At 32.5% G+C, this 6,000-nt stretch overlaps 1 pseudogene; it reads right to left on the bottom strand.

The window, feature by feature from the left end:
• LOC122360819 overlaps nucleotides 1-4,851 on the bottom strand; it is an 18,582-nt pseudogene extending 13,731 nt beyond the window's left edge.
• Between the last annotated feature and the right edge of the window lie 1,149 nt (nucleotides 4,852-6,000).

Genomic DNA, 6,000 nt, shown 5'->3' with positions numbered 1-6,000 from the left:
TACCTTATTTGGAAGGGTCATGAATACAATGTTGAGCTCAACACTGCTGTTTCACAAAAATAATTTTTAATAGCTCTAAGCAGCAGGTAGAGACACGGAAGGAAATATATAGTTCAATACTTTCTCTTGTAGTTAACACGTTATTTGCCTTCTGTGCCTTTCTGAATACAGACACCAACCCACCCCCTCACAGCCTGGCCTTGAACATGGTTGGGTATATTTTATGCACAAATGTTGGGGACTTAATGATCTATAACGTCACAGTCGATTGTTATGTTCTGATTCGCCTGTTTTTCAGTGGTCTTTTTATGCAGGAGATTTTAAATCAGAAGGAAGAAACAATGGTGTTTGAGTTTTGCTGTATGTCATTTCCATTTACAGAACTGTTATTATTTAACTATGCCAAGGTGAATACAGTTTTCCCATTTTATGACACCTTTAATAATTGTTATGTTAATGTAAACAATATTAGGTTTTCATAGTCTAAGTTTAATGTGATTGCATTCACAACGGACAAAGGATCACTTACTTCTGAAATTGAAAAAATGCATGACTCTGTCCTTGCTCGGTGTGGTATATACTAACTGTGAAAGAACAGATTTTTGCCTCCCTTTGGGCGCCAGGGTGGAAAAGCCTACACAGAACTGCTAGAATCTCTGCAGCATGATATTTCAGCTCTCTTTCAGTCAGAATCTCAATTGTACCTAAAGCAATTTTTTGCAGAACTGCAAATTGCAAGAGCAAAGTGTCACTATCTTATCTTTATGCTGGATTTGTTTGGGACAGTTCACAATATACTGATTACATAAATTTATAATTCCTTTTCAGCTCTTAGACATATCGGGCAATATTTAGATTTTTAGGGAAGCACATGCTTTAGGATGAGCTTGGGGGGCATAGGAAAAATGTGTCCTTTCAAAATAGACTTTAATATGATGTTCCTCTGTCATAACTCATAAAATACCAGTAAACTTCATTTTTGGTTTAACACAGCTGCATGGTTGGCGCCTCACATATGTGATGTGTCTTATCAATGATTATTATTCATTTCTTCAATGATTGCGTCTAATGTCATTTTACTTGGTGAAAAACTTTAAATGCGAGTAAACACTAGCTAACTAAATCACACAGGATGACCTGTTATTTGTGTCACCATGTTTTGCATGTATTAAACTTATGATGATTTTTTGCAAAACAGAATACAAGCCATTATTTTGTGAGTATTACTTTGGAGAATAGAGAAACTTCTGTTGTTTTGTCTTTTTTTTTATGTATCTCACTGTTAATTGGAAATTTCTGCCTGTTATTTGTCAAAATTCACATGCCTAAAGGCCACACGACTAACTCTTTTTAATGCTCTGAACGCTTAATACCGGAGATTTAAAAGTCTGGATCCGATACCAGGCATAATGCCTGAATAGATGTTTCTGTAACCTCTAACCTTTTTTCAAATCTGATATGTTTCTAAAAACCTTTTTATTTTGTTGGATGCCTTAAGGTGCTAAATTAGAATTACTTTTTAAGTTCGCATTGTGTTAGCTGTGATAGTGTTCTGCTCCAGTGATGTTCAGGGTGAGTTGAATTGGATCTGATCTTGGTGTCACTGGCAGGTTAAATTTCATTATGGTTTACTGTTTCCTGAGGGGCACTCAGCAAATAACAATTCATGCACTTTAGTGTGTAATGATGATGGTAGAGTTTCACAGGTTCAACTGGGTGTTGAATGGGAGGACAGAAATCCAATGCAAAAGATGAATGGGTTGATGCTATTCTAACTGAATGGATTCTATAGAATGCCAATTTCATTTAAATGCAAATAATCTGTTAACCCTTTTCGATTTCTCTTTTTGCTTTTGAGTTACACACAGATATACAAACATTCTCAGATTTTTAAATACACATTTTATAATTAAGTTGAACAATAAATTGTAGGCAAAAAATTTATGAACTGAACTTAAATTATCCACAAGTGCAACACAGTGCGTTAAACCAGGTGAACTAACGTGATGGTACTTTCTTTATACTCATCATTATGTAATCATAATTTGAATGAAAATGTATTGGTTTAGAAATAATACAGATATTTATGAAAACGTTTATACAGTATATATAATGCATGACTAAATTATGTATTATCTAGACATTTATCAACAGCTAAGAGTGTCAAAACATTTGTACTGTACCGTTATATTGCGCAGGCATCTAAATATTTCTATATGAAGTTACTTAGTTACATTTTATTTTGATGTTATGCAAATCTCATGAATCTGTAACTACATGTCTACAAACTCACAGAGTAGACTGTTAGGTAGGTTTAGGATTAGTAAATTGGCATATACTTGTAACGTTTCTGATAGTCAGTATGTTATATGTGTTACGGGTGTGTGCCTCTAGAATAAATGAACTAAAAAATATATATAAAACTTGACACATATTAGCAACATATTAGCAACATATTAGCAACATCCTGTGAAACAATATAACATTAACGTACGACAAACAGAACTAAACAGTACAGGCTTTTAACAGTGACACAATCAGGAGAACTCAGAACAGCCAGGAGTAATCAAACAATCAAACCATAAACAAGAAGAGATAAATGTCCAAATAAGGGCACACAGGAAAGCAGGGCAAAAAACCCAAAAGTAAACCTAAATATCTAATGGCGAGTACTGAAATATATTACATAGTTATATATATTTAATATATATATATATATATATATATATATATATATATATATATATATATATATATATATATATATATATATATAGTTTATATATAGTATATAGTATAGTATATATATGTAGTATCTCTCCTTCACTTACATGCATCTTTTTTAAAAATCTAAGAAAATTACATTCTCAATTCATGACCCCATTTACACTCTAATCTAATCTGACTCTAGTCTGACAGTAAGATTAGTTTTGCAGTTGTTGTTAATGTGTCAAGTACCATCTAATGCGATTCCAAAGCTGCTGCCTGCCTTAACAACCTTAAACCTTAGATTAATCTTTTAAGCTTTAGATTTATAAATGAACTATCAATCATTTTACATGTTAAGCCTACAAATAATTCAGCATTTACTGTACGGTTGGTGTGTTACAGTTTTAGTTATGACAGTTATATTAAAATAATTACTGACGTACATAATTGCTGTTTTAAATTCCATAATTTAGAGGTCATGTGTTATATATATATATAAACTCATTACTGCTAAAGTGATGGTTTATTTGGGTCAATTGATGAAAACAAAAATCTTTTTGTAAGGCATTCTTTTTAGGATGCACTCTGAACTTTCCCCATGACAATGTATGCTCTGATTAGAGGGCATTTCAACATTATGAATTTGACAACAGTGTTTTACCATGCTATAAATAACACACCAGCTAGTACATCCTGACTACATGAATATAAACATAAAACCATTACGACTGTAGGTGCATGTCATTACATTATGTTAATGCAATGCTCACAAATACTAATTGAATCTTGGCCACCGATGCAACTGATTGCTGGTAATCGGTTTACGAGGCAGCAGTTGACAGATGTTCACCACCGCGCACAATAAGGATTAGCCAAGACAGAACATGAACTTTTGAATCTAGAATTTGGATTAATTGTTATATATAATTATGCATTTGTGTTGTATATTTTAATATCTATCCAAAAAAATAAAAAAGCATGTGCTTATATTTGTAAATACCGTCATACTATATAATCAGTGAATCCAGAAAGGTGTACAAGCATCTGTCCATCCATCCATTTGTCCACCTATTTTAAATACATTTGCTTCTCACGCAGCCAAAACCAGCTGGAAAAGAAATGCATCCCCTCTCTGAGCCCAGTGGGTAATATGCAAATATCATGATTAATGCTAATGCGCTCTTCAGAGTGACACACACACATATGGGAGGTGTACATATACTCCGACCTCCTTGTAGAAGTCATTAAACTTTGCTTCTATAATATTCTGCCTGTCCAGATTATTCTGCACAAGAGATAGAGCTGGGCTGTCCATAGAATGCTGCAGTCTGTGCTTCTCCAGATTACCAAACAAAAAGATTCTGAAATGTTTCTCCTGCCTATTGAACAGAGCAAACACAATTTAAGTTTTGCAAAATATCTGCAAAAAATCAAAAGTGAAATGTATACCTGAGAACATCTCAAATCAGAATCTTCTATAGATTCTAAAGGAAAATATTGTAAGACATTGTTTATTAATTTTGCAGCTTTAGGAGTTAAGTGTTTTTTACTTTTATGTCTTACTTTTAGTTTACGGAGCTACTCCTGATTTTAAACGTGACAATGAAATGCATTGTGTGTTTATATGCATCTAAAGCGCTTTACATTTCACATTTTGCAACATTTTAAATATCATATATAGAGAACTACATTGTGCTTGAAAGTGCAAAATCCAAGCAATTACATTTTCTGTAGGCCTACTGTCTGTCTGCAATGCAAGATAAAACAAGAGCAACCATTTATGAATGTTTGCTTCTTTCATCTAGAGGCACGCAGCATGTCTGTGACCTTTTGAATTCTCTCTTCCTTTTGTAAGTTTGTCGATCTTTCAGATTTCAACATTTCTTGAAATTGTATGTGTCTGTTTAAACATCTGCGGAGAGCAGCAAGCACAGGTGCTTAATGAGCCTCAGGCAGAAATCCATGTGCTTTTCAAGATTAAGCGCAATCTGTACGTGTGTGACTAGATTCCAAAAGAAAAGATGCTAAGCCACAGCTTTAGTGTGCTGTGAAAATTGAGGTATGACCTCAGACTTGTTCATTGATTTCTTTTAAAAGGTATTAGGAAAGCTTTAGAAAGCAAAAATCCTCTTACCTGCCCATGTTAGGGGTAAGATTCAGAAGCTTTTCATTAATTTATTTTGCGACCTAGAAAGGCATCATCTTGCGAATAGCGCCTTAGATGTATACAAATAGATAATTTTACAACAGTACAACTGTATATCGTGCTGTGAGGTCTTAAAAATGCAATAGTCATGACCTTTAGTAGCAGCTGCTTCTAAATTAGTCTTTTAATGAGTTTCAAAATCCACTCTAAGCATATTCCCACATGCTGGCTAGGATAATCTGATTATAGCATTTCACTGACAAACAGGTAAATGCATCATCTCTCTCTCCCTCTTGGATTATTACCACTGATGTGGTCTCAGCACTTACAGCACTTTACGTTTTCCATTTTTTCTTCTTTCTTTCTTGCTTATTTATTTATTATCAAAGAGCTCATATTTTGAGGAAATCAAAACTTGATGTATTATGAAAGCATATTGTTATTGCAGTGTTTGATATGTATGAATTATTATATATATATATATATATATATATATATATATATATATATATATATATATATATATGATATATAATTATTCATTTGTCAAGCTAGAACTTATTTTTAATGTGAAAAATACAATGCCAAACTTTTTGTTTAACAGATTATATTTGAATATCTTTTTTTTTTTTGCTTATTTTAAAGAAATGTACAGCTTTGCTTGTTTGTTCCTTTGTTTCGTTGTTTAGCAAAAGTGAACTTGTAAGACTCATCAAAATATGAATATGATCATCAAAATTCAATGTTAAACCTTTAGAATAAAGATTTAAGCATTAAAAGTTGTACTTCTAGTTTGTTGTATTCATAAATAACCGTGTGATAACTTTATCAGCTTTAAGCTTATCATCAAGTGGAATACTTGATTCATTACAGGCAAACACTCTTTGTTTTTAAAACACAGTCGAACCTTTACATTTAAATCTTTTCATAAAAAAGCTGAATTCTTAATCCATCCGTCAGAAAGTAGAACCTTTTCTGTATATAACACTATGTCAGACGAATAAGCAGTGCACTATGATTTATTCATAGACAGCTGATAATTGTTGTACATCATTTACAAATAAATTAGAACAGTATTTTTTTACTATATAGCTGACTGGTCTTCATACATGCCTGCTGACATCAATATGTTTTATGATAAAATT

The sequence above is a fragment of the Puntigrus tetrazona genome, chromosome 16 (assembly GCF_018831695.1).
Source record: "Puntigrus tetrazona isolate hp1 chromosome 16, ASM1883169v1, whole genome shotgun sequence".
NCBI lineage: Eukaryota > Metazoa > Chordata > Actinopteri > Cypriniformes > Cyprinidae > Puntigrus > Puntigrus tetrazona.
This window is presented reverse-complemented; position numbering and strand designations above follow the sequence as displayed.